Genomic DNA, 11,964 nt, shown 5'->3' on the forward strand with positions numbered 1-11,964 from the left:
TCAAAATACTGCTACATGCAAAAATAAAAAATAAAAAAAAATAAACCCACTTTGCTTGAAAAAAATAAAATAAAATAAAAAGATTTAAAAAAGAAGAAGAAATCCAGTGCGCTGATTGTCATGTTGCCAGAGAGTGTTTAGTCTGGTGCCATTTGGGGAAAGGGTTAATTGATTAAGCCTGCCCAAAAGAACAATTCCACTTTGGAGTTACTCTACCACAGTGACTCGGTGAAAGGTAGCTGCAGGACACAGCCATGGAGAGGACATGGGCTAGACATAGACCTCCTTGAGAAGCTTAAGCTCAGGCCAGGGAGGACATGATCCCACACTCTGTAATGAGAAATTAGGCCCAGGAACTGTGACTTTCAGAGGAGTTTGGATCTGAAAGTGCTGACATTAAGCTCAGCAGATGGCTTAAAGCCATACCCCAGCAACCCATGTAGAGCAGAGACTAGTGTGTAGTCTCTGACTGCTTTCCCTGGCTGTCACTGTGAACAAAGACATGCCTTTGCCTGGACAGTTGCCACAGTTGTGTATGTGTGGCAGAGGGGTCTCTGGAGCAGGGGTCACAGCACAAGCCCACATTGTAAAGCTATGCAATGAAACTTGCTTCTTGCTGGATTCCAAACCTTGGTATCTTGGAAAGGAACCACTCATTAAACACTATAAAGAAATTTTTCTTTGGACTCAATTTTTTTCTTTTCTCTTTCCTTCACTATTTTATTGAGGGCTGGGGTTCTTTATCCTTGTTTTTCCCCTCACTTGTGCTAACTTTTTTCATTCTGACTCTTCTTTTTTGATCCTTTATCTTGCTGTCTTGTTTTCTTTCTTCCTTTTTATGTTTTTTGTTTGTTTTCTTTTTGCTTTTTTCGAACTGGGGATTGAACTCAGGCCCTTGTACCTGCAGGAAAGCATTTATTGTACTAAGCCATCTCCCCAGCCCAGTTTGTTAATTTTTATTCCTTTTATCTTTTTATCTTTAGCTCTCTTTATTTTATTTTTTATTTTTCTAAAGAGAATAAAAACAGTAAAAGAACAACATTGGAAATGATACAGAATTCTTTTTCCTTTCGATAGCATCCTTGATCACAACTTTGTGTTCTCCTACTCATTTTCCATTGACTAATATTTCAAACTTTATTTTTATTATCCTCTGGTTCCCACCCATTCTGTATTTACTACTACAATTAATTTTAGATAAATGATTAACTATATGATATTACTATTGGTTGCTTTTTTATCTTTTTGTTTTAACATGTATTTGTCATGCATACTGATAACATTCATACTGAAAATGTGTACCTGTACATACTATATCTTGATTTTTCTTTTTTTTTTCACATTTCCCTCCACTCTACTTAACCCTTCTTCCCCTTCCCATTTACAAAAGCTTTGTTGCTAATTTTTCCTTCTATTCTCTTTTTTCCTTTTTCTTCCCTTCCTCCTTCCCCTCCCTTGTTCTCCTTTGCATTTAAACATTTTCTTCCTACTTCCCAGTATCTGTCCTTTATTTTGTTCCCTATTTACAGTTTTGCTTTCTCACCAGAGAAATAATTCAATATGTAAAACTGTTGGTCAAATTTATTTAACTTAAAATTATTTCACTCAAAATAGTTGTCAACGTGCTTGGGGTACCCAAGGGAGACTTTCATAGATGAGGTCCCTGGGTTAAAGAATGCATGTGTGCAAGACCTAAGCAACCACAGCAGGCAGCATGGAGCACAGCAGAGCTCAACAACACACACAAGAGCTCAAGAGCAAGAGCTGCCTACATCTTTATTCTATAATTCTTATACATGTTATCTTATACTTACATTTTTACATACTGCTGTAACTAGCACATGTGTGTTTACCTGTGCTAAGTTATGGTTACGTAACTGCATCCCATTGTATGTTGCAGTAGACAAGTGGGGTTACATCCTCAGGTATCCTTAGATATCCATGAGTTTTGAAGACATCTGAGTGGTTCACAACAATGGTGCATCCATTATCCTACAAATGACTCAAGTTTATCTTTCTTTATGACAGAGTAGAATTCTATTGTACATAAATACCACATTTCCTTCATCCATTCATCTGTTGATGAGCATATGGGTGGTTTTCAAGATTTAGCTATTATAAATTATGTTGCCAAAATGTTGATATGCATACGTATCTATGGTATGATACTTGTCATTATTTCAGGAAAATAAATGAAACCTCTAATTTTAATTTTTTGAAGAATCTCCACACTTATTTCCATGATGGCACCAGTCTACTGTAGTGGATTTAATTAATGGGCAACTTGTAACACTCAGTTGCACTGAATTAGTGAGGTTCTAGGTGTGGAAAGTCCACCTGAGGATTGTTTCCAACTACATAAACAGAGAACTGGAGGGGAAGATGGTGTGCTACTGATTCTCCTAGAGAAACTTGTCACTCTGGTTTTCCTGATATGAGCTCAGCTCTTGTCATCAATGGAGGAGCTCAGGTCTTCACTGTTACTGAGGATGGCTGTGGTTATTTTTAAGTGAGTGCTGGTCCTGATCTTAAGCATTACTTCCTGGCTCCAGTGCAGATCTCTCAGCCTGCTGGCACATATCCTTCATCCCACTGATGCAGACATTATAGCTTCTACCACTGACCTTTCAGCCTTCCAGGGCAGATCCTTGATACACACTTGCATGAGACATTGTTGTGGACTCTATCCCTCCAAATGGACTCATTAAGGACATAGCTATAGGCTCTAGGTCTTCAGTTGACTCATGCAGGACTTTACTATGGGATCCAGACCCTCATCTGGTTTCTTTGGGTATCTAGTATGTGGACAATCTCCTGTGCCCCTCTGCATTTGACTCTGACTATAATATCTACATTCCCACCAAGAGTGGAGAAGAGATCTTTCACTCCACAGCCTCACCAGCTTTTGCAAAACACAGAAGAAATAGACATATTTTTTAGATGCATATCAGTTGCCAAAACTGAATTAAAAAATATAAAAAGTTGAAATAATCCATTATCAGTCAATGAAATTAAAATGTAATTTAAAACTTATCAATAAAAAAAATCCCAAGTCCTGATGGATTCACTGCTGAATTCTACAAGAAATTTGAAGATGATTTAATGCTACTTCTGATGAAACTCTTTATTAAAATGGAAAGGGAAATAATACTCTTAAACACATTCCTGGAAGCAAGTATTACCCTAATACCAAAACCAGAGGGAACCAACCAAAATAAAGATAATGAGAACTAGAGGCTAATCTCCCTAATGAACAAAGACAAGTCCTCAGTAAGATACTGGAAAATAGAATGCAATAAATCATCAAGGAGATTATACACCATAACCAAGTAGGCTCATCCCAGGAATGCAAGGATGTTCAACACATGCAAATCAATAAATGTAATACACTATATTAAAAGAGCCAAAGTCAAAAATCACATAATCATCTCAACAGATGCAGAAAAAGTATTTGACAAAGCCAAATTCCTATTCATAATTTTTAAAAACTACAACAAATTGGGATAGATAATCTTTATCTCAGTCCAATAAAAGCTATATATGACAAACCAACAGCCAATCATAACACATGGCCAAAACCTGAAAATTTTTTCTTATCCACTTCAGGAACAAGAAAAAGATGTACACTGTCACCACTCCTACTCAATATATCTTTGAAAACATTAACCACAACAAGAAAAAGAAATAAAAGGAATAGAAAAGAAGCTAGGCTCTTGCTCTTTGCCACCACCATGAAAGTTTGTTATCTGCTATGTGCTGCTCTGCGTTGAACCCAACGGAGTATGGACTGAAACCTCCAGTAACTGTGAGCTAAATAAACCTTTCCTTCCTTCATTTTGAGTGTTGGGTATTTGTCTCAGCAATGAGAGAAGAGTAACTAAGACAGAATTTGGTACCACAGGAGTGGGGTCCTTGCTGTGGATAAATCTGACCATGTGGATTACAAGGTTTTGGGAATGGCTTATGGAAAGAGATAGGAAAGATTTGGAGAAATCCTCTACTTGCAAAGAGCTGGAACAGCTTTGGCTGTTTTGTTTGGGAGATTCTGGTCAGAGCTCAGACCTGAAGACTATCTGGAAGCCAGCCTGTAAAGACCAGGCTGGGAGGTTTCTGCTGGGAAGGACTGCATTGGTTGTTGGACTCCGGATTATTTGTGTTTTGACGTGGCAGAAAAGTTGTCTGCATTTTGCTCGCGTCCAGAGACTTTGCCTGAGACTGAGTTTAAGCATGATGGACTGATCAATCTAGCAAAAGATATTTCAAAGCAGCCAAATATTGGGGCAGTGGCCTGGTTGTTACTGGGGGCTTTTAGTCAGATTTATGTTGAGAATGAAGACCAAGGAGCCCAGCAGGAGGATTTAAAATGTTGTGAGCTTGGCCAGAAAGAAAGTGCCAAGAAAACTGTAAACTGCAAAGATGGAGCTGAGAGGATCTTCATTGCTCGGAAGGAACCTGTGAATGGAGGGATGGCCTGAGGGCATCACAGGAGGAGGCAGGTCTCCACTCTTTACAGCCTCAGAACTGCAAAGGTCAAGGACTTTGCCTTGAGGGGAAAGCTGCTGAGCCCCATGTTCCAGAATGGAGGCAGCGGCCACACCAGGTTCCAGAATGGAGGCGGCAGTCACACCAGATTGCAGAATGGCACTGGCATAGAGAATTTGTTTCTCAGAATCAGGGTCAGAGTGCCCAGCAATCCAGGCACTTGACCCCTACAGCCAAAAGAGAGGAAAGCCTGGCTACTTCTCCAGCTGGCAGCAGACCTTGGCATCATCCACAAGGCATTGGTTTTAGATGCATGCACAATGCAGGAGTTCTGAGGTTAAAAAGGCTTCCACCTCGATTTCAGAAGGCCTGGGAGCCCAGGCGGTGTGCCCCTGAGAGGGCAGTGCGTGAAGCTGTGAGTGAGAAGCCTAGTCAGTGGAAACCCCAGAAGTTTAGAAAAGCCCGGAATGTGGATCATCTAAGGGAAACTGTGAAGAGGGAGGAAAGCCAGCCTAAGAGAGAAGCCATGGGAGCTACCACCATGAGTGCCTTAGAGGCGGAGCCTCATGGAGCTCACAACTCATCACAGATTGCTTGGGGTGTCCCACATGGAACTGCAGGACTTAATGTTTGCCCTGCTGTATTTTGGACTTGTGTTGGTCCCAATGCTTGGTATCCTGCTGTGTGTACCTTTTGGAATGGTAGTGTTTACCTTGTGCCTTTGAGTGTTGCAAGTGTTTAAGTTTTCATTTGTACAGAGGCTCACAGTTGAGAGTTTGCCTTGGATCATGGAGGACACTTGGGACTTGGACTTTCCAGCAATGCTGAAACTATTGGGACTTTGGCAACTCAGAGATGGACTAGAATGGCTTTTGCATAAAGGGATCTGCATGAGTCTGTGGGGGTCCAGGGGTGGAATGTTATGGTTTTGTGTCTAGATGTCCCCCCAAAGCCTCAAGTAGTCTTGAGGTCGCTTCTGGAGTTTGTGATTGATTACTGTGGGTGTGGTTGCTGCACTCGCCCTGGGGCAGGTAATTTGCATTACAATGTAAAGTGGGAAGAGAAGCTAGCTGCTTGAGCTGCTGCTACCTCTCCCTTGTGCTCTTGCTCTTTGCCACCACCATGAAAGTTTGTTTTCTGCTATGTGCTGCTCTGTGTTGAACCCAGCTGAGTATGGACTGAAACCTCCAGTAACTGTGAGCTAAATAAACCTTTCCTTCCTTCAAAAAAAAAAAAAAAAAAGAAAAGTGTAATGGGCTAACTCACATTTTAGGCTATATGGGTGTAAATCTTGTGCTTTCTGTTGTAAATGCATACCCACCCAGAGTTTTAGATTGTTTAGTAAATAGTGGCTGTTACCCGTAGTTTGCTAGATAAAACTCACCAATACCTTTAAACAAAGGCTTCTAACTCCTTGTAACCTTCAGGCTATGCAAGGCTGCCTGCAGGTACTCAGGTGCAAATTAACCAGAAACTGAAACAACAGCCCCAGGAAATGTAGTTCAAGTCCTGGTCCCAATCACTCTAAAAGCTTTATTTTGTGTCAGACAGTAAATTTGCTTATCAAACGCAATGTGATTCCAAGGTTTAAAACCCCTTCCTGCTTCTTGGGCTGCCACCCTTTCGGTCCTCTCCTGCGTGAGAGCAGACTGGGGGGCCCTGAGCTCAGTAATAAACGGCTTTCCAAATTCCAACCTGGCTGATCTGGTTCCTATTCTGAGTGACCCATAACAAAAAGAAAAGAAAAGAAAAGAAGCTAAATTGTCATTATTTGCTGACAACATGCTGCCCTACATAAAAGAACCCAAAAAATAAAACAAAAGACTTGTAGATTTAATAAGCAAATTCAGTAGTGTACCACAAGATAGCTTAGTGGATTAAGCACCTGCATTGTCAAGCGCAGGGACCAAGGTTAGATTCCTGGTCCTGCATGCTGCGTTGGCCCACCCCTGGGGCATGCTGAGCTGACAACTGAGTCAAGGCATGGTGGCCCATACCTGTAGTCCCAGCACTGGGGAAGCTGAAAACAGTAAGATCACTGTGAGTCTGAGCTGCATAGTGAGATCCTATACCAAAAACATAAAAATGAAAAAGAAAATTCAGTACTGTAGTGGGATACAAAGTCAACACTTAAAAATCAATAGCATTCTTATACATAAACAAGAAATGCACTGAGAGAGAAATTAGGGGAAGAACATCTTTCACAATACCATCAAAAAAAAAAATGGTTTCCTGATGGTAACCATTGTTTTTCAAGTGAAATGAAATCTCAGTGTTGTTTCCATTTGCATTTATTGAAACACCAGTGAGGTTGATATATGATATATATATATATAGTTTGTATTCCTGCATCTGAGAAATGTCTAGTCATAGTCATTTTAGATGCCATTTTTAGATTGGGTCTTTATATTTGTTTGGTTTTTTTTTTTGCAGAACCAGAGATTGAACTCAGGCCCTTGCGCTTGCCAGGGAAATGCTTATTCCACTGAGCCATCTACCCAGCCCCTTTAAATTTGAAAGGACTGACTTTTTAAATTTTTTAATTTTTTGCTTCTTTATATAATCTAGATATCAGTCCTTTCTCCAAGAAGCTGATAAAAAAAACTAATTCTCTTCACTGCACTGGTGGCTTCTTTTGCTGTTCCAAAGTTTTTTAATTTGATGTTATCCCCATTATGAATTTGTTATTATATTTCCTGTATGATTTGAAAGTCTTTGCTTACACCTGTCTTCAAGAGCCTTATTCTATCTTCCAGCAGATTGTTTCATATTTAGATGTTTTCATATTTAGATCTTTGATTCATTTTAATACTAATTTAGTGCAGGTAGGAGACATAGGACTAGTGTTAGTCTTTGGCATGTGCAAAGTCATTTTTTCCAGCATCATTTATTAAAGAGGCTATTATTCTTCCAGTAAATGTGTCTGGTTCCTTTGTCAAAGGAAAGGTGGCTAAGTGCATTTGGAGTTATTTCTGCATCTTCTGATTTGTTCCACTGATCCTTGGATCTGTTTTGTTGCCAGTACCATGCTGATTTTATCACAGTAGCTGTGTACTATAATTTTAAGTCAGATATTGTGATACCTCTTCCCTGCCTTTATTACCCAGAATTGCCTTTGCTACTCTAGGCCTCCTCTGGTTCCAATTTTAAGAATGTTTTCTCTAGTTCTGTGAGGTATGCTAATGGCATTTTGATCAGAATTGCATTATATGTGCATAACCATTTTGGAAGCACGGCCATTTTCACAGTGTTGGCTCTTCTTACCACAAGCAATGGATATCTTTCCATTTTCTGACTTTCTCTCCAGTCCCTTTTATAGAGTACTATAGTTTTCAATGTAATATTTTTACTTCCTTTGTTAAGTTGATTCCTAAGCATTTCTCTTTTATGCAATCATTAAAAGTGTTATTTCCCTAATTTCTCTCTGAGTGTGTTCCTTAAAGAACTAATACTTGCATCATATTAACAATTTTTAAAAATCAGCCCCTTTATAAATTTAAAGACCCAATCCAAAAATGGGCATCTAAAATGAATACACACTCCTCAGATGAAATACAAACATCAAATAAATAAGTGAAAAATGTTCAATATCACAGGTCCTTTGAGATATGCAAATTAAAACAACACTGAGATCCCATCTCACCCCAGAAAAAACGGCTATCATCAATAAGTCAGGCAATCATAAATAGCAGCAGAGCTGTGGGGTAAAAGGGCCCTTTTCCACTGTTGGTGGGAGTGTAGCCTGGTGCAACCACTGTGGAAATCAGTGTGGAGCTTCTTAAAAAACTAGGATTAGAGGTCCATTTGACCCAGTTACTCCCCTTCTTGGTATCCTCCTGAAAGAATTAAAAGCATCATACAATGGCATATGGACACCCATGTTTGTAGCAGCACAGTCTAGGATACTGCAGCTAAATCTTGGAAACAGCACAAATGTCCATCAAGGAATGAATGAATAAAGATTTCAGGTTTTTCATGCAATGGAATACTAGGCAGTCATAAAGGCAGTAGTAGAGCATTTTTCTAAGTAAATTGATACACCTGGAGATCACACTCAAGTGAAAGAAATTGGACACATATGTGCAAATATCACATTGTCTCTCTGGTGTGAGAAACTAAAAGTGTAAATAAGGAGCAAAATGTAAAATAGATACTGTGAAATAAGAAATTTTCGAAAGGAAAGAATAACTCAGGAGGGGAGAAAGGAAGAAAAATAATAAATGAGAAAAGGATAAAAAGAAAGCAAAGCTTTGTGAATAGGGAGGGGAAAAGGGTTTCAGGGAGGGTACAAAAATGGGAAAGAAGAAAAGTTAAGATATATCATGAAAGATACAAATTCCTTAAGATGAATGGGATCATTATGTATATCTAAATTTTGCCACTAAACTAGATTTTAAAAATTCTGTTGAAAGTATCAGCAACACAAAGAGCCAATATGAAGACAAAATGTCAGAACTAGAAGTTAAGGCTGGGCTGGAGAGATGGCTCAGTGGTCTAAAGCACCTACTTAGAACAAGCTTGGCAAGGCATCAGGGACCGCGGTTCAATCCCCCAGCACCACATGCCAGCCAGCCCCGCCCCCTGGTGGGCTGAGCTGGCCACACACACACACACACACACACACACCTCTCTCTCTCTCTCTCTCTCTCTCTCTCTCTCTCTCAAATAAAAAAAAAAAAAAAAAATTAAAAAAAAAAAAGAAGTTAAGGCTGATGTTGGTGGCTAATTACTCAGAGACACCTTTAAAAAAACTAGAAAACAGGAAAAATGGGTCCAACAGTTGCTAAATGACACAATGAAAACTAAGATTAATCAGAATTAATGAAAAATCAGAAGACAGAACAAATGGCATATTTGCAAACCTGTTTATAAACATAATAGCAGAAAATTTTCCAAATGTGGGGTAGAAATTTAACATAAAGATAAGTGAGACCTACAGAGACCTAAATATCCACAATCAGAAAAAGAACCTCTCCACAATACATCCCAATCAAAATCCAAGAAGTCTGACATAAAAACTTAAGCTTTAAAGCTGTTAGGGGAAAGCAACAAATCACTTACAAAGGTAGACATATTAGAATTACAGCAGACTTCTCAACACAAACCTTTAAAGCCAGAAGAGCTGGAAGTGAAGTGTTTAAAGCACTAAAACAACTACCAACTAAGACCAATATACCTTGCAAAACAATCTATCAAAATAGTGGAAATTTACACTTTTTTTTTTCAGAACCAGGGATTGAACTCAGGCCCTTATGCTTGCCAGGCAAGCTCTTATTTTACTGGGCTATCTCCCTGGCCCCTACACTATTTCTATGACAATCAACACCTCGAGAAATTTGTGACCACAAACCAGCAGTGTAAAAAATTTCTGAAGGATTCCCTAGAAAGAGACAAGGAAACTTGTAATGCCAAAAAATTTGATAGAAGGAATATAACTTCCTTAACAAGTGAGAAGTTAAGTAGAAGTGGAGGAAAAGGGAATACACAACAGGAAAAAAAAGAAAGAAAGAAATCTAGAACTAACTCAATACCTTTCACTAATAACTATCTATTTGAATAGACTCGACTCCCCAAAGAAAAGACACAGACTGGCAAACAGGCTCAAGAAACAAAATCCAGTTCAAAGCCAGGTTTAATTAGAGTGAGACCTTGTCTCAAAAAACAAAACAACAGGAAAAAAGTAAGAAAAAAAAAAAAAAAAGAGAGAGAGAATCGAACAGTGTGCCGAATATGAAAAACACATTTAAACCCAAAAGAAATTCATACACTAAAAATCAAAGAATGAGGGTGGGCAAGCTAGCTCAGCAGACTAAGTACCTGCTTAGGCAAGCACAGGGACTGGGGTTCAACCCATGGCACCACATGCCACACTGGCCCCAACCGCAGGTGTACTGAACAGACCACCCAGACTGGCGTGCTGGTGCATGCCTATAAACCTAGTGCTGGGGAAGCTGAAAACAGGAGGAACACTATGAGTCCAAGCTGTGTAGTGAGACCCTGTATGAAATATGTTTTTTTTAATCAGAGTATGGAAAACAATATTCCAGGCAATGGGACTCTCAAAACAGATAAGAGTAGCTATTTTATTTTCTGACAAAGTGGACTTTAAGCAAGCCGTAACTAGTAGAGAGGCAAAGAAAGTCCTTACATATTGGTTACAATAATATTTTTATTAATTTTATTGAGAAACAAATAGCAATGAGATAGTTTCAAAACCAATTAATAGGACAGTTTCGATAATTAATACATTGCATATTGTTGTCTTCATAGTGGTTATTCATAGTGCAAAATGCAGACATTAAAAAAATAGTTTAACAAGAACAGTTAAGAATTATATGCCCAGGGGCCAGGGAGATGGCTCAGTAGGATAAGCACTTGACTGGCAAACACAAGGATCTGAGTTCAATCCCTGGTTCCGCAAAATAATAATAATAATAATAATAATAATTATATGCCAGAACAAACACCCAATGCCACAAAGCAGAAAGCACTACACATAAGTGAAACAGCAAGATAATTATAATTAGTGACTTCAGACCACAGTATTACAAATAAATCAACTAAGACCACGAGTGCTGGCACATGCCTGGAGTCCCAGGAATCAAGAGACTAAGGCAAGAGGATCACTATAAATTAGAGGCTAGCCTGGGCTACATATTGAGTCCAAGAAGAGTCTGAACTACATAAGATCCTGTCTCAAAAAAACTACAAAAATAAATAAATAAAACACCTAGATCTAAACACACAAAAAAATCAGAGTTGAGCCAAACCTTCAACTAAATGAACTTAACATATATCTACATAGCATTCCACCCAACAACAGAATGCACACTCTTAGCAGCACATGGAATGATCTCATATCTAGATCACATACAAACCAATAAAACATACTTAAATAAATTAAATAGAGTCAAAATTATCCCCTACATATTACTAGATAATAGCAAAATGAAACTAGAAATAAATGACAAAAGAAGCCAAAGAACTTATGCAAATGCATGGAAAATAATACACTTTTGATTAATTAACATATCAAAAAAGAAATCAAGTAAGAAATTAGATGATTGCTAGAATCAAATGATAAATCCAGTACAACATATCAGAGTTTTAGGGACACCATGAAAGAAGCCCTAAGAGGGAAATTTAACGATGTGAATGCTCACATCAAAAAAGTCTGGTCAGATAGCTCAGTGGATTAAAGCAGCTGCTTAGGCAGACTCATGGACCAGGGTATGATCCCAGGCATGCCATTCCAGGGCTGACCCCAGGGAATGCTGAGATGGCAATTGAGACTGGGTATGGTGGTGCACACCTGCAGTCCCAGTGATTGGAAGGCTGAAAACAGAAGGATCAGTATGAGTATGATCTGTGTAGTGAGACCCTATAGAACCCTGTACTAAATACATTAAAAAATTAAAAAAAAAAAAAAAATAGAAACCAGGCATGGAGGCGCATGCCTGTAATGCCAGCACTCAGGAGGCT

This window comes from Octodon degus, unplaced genomic scaffold (assembly GCF_000260255.1).
Source record: "Octodon degus isolate 3935 unplaced genomic scaffold, OctDeg1.0 scaffold00111, whole genome shotgun sequence".
Classification (NCBI taxonomy): Eukaryota; Metazoa; Chordata; class Mammalia; order Rodentia; family Octodontidae; genus Octodon; species Octodon degus.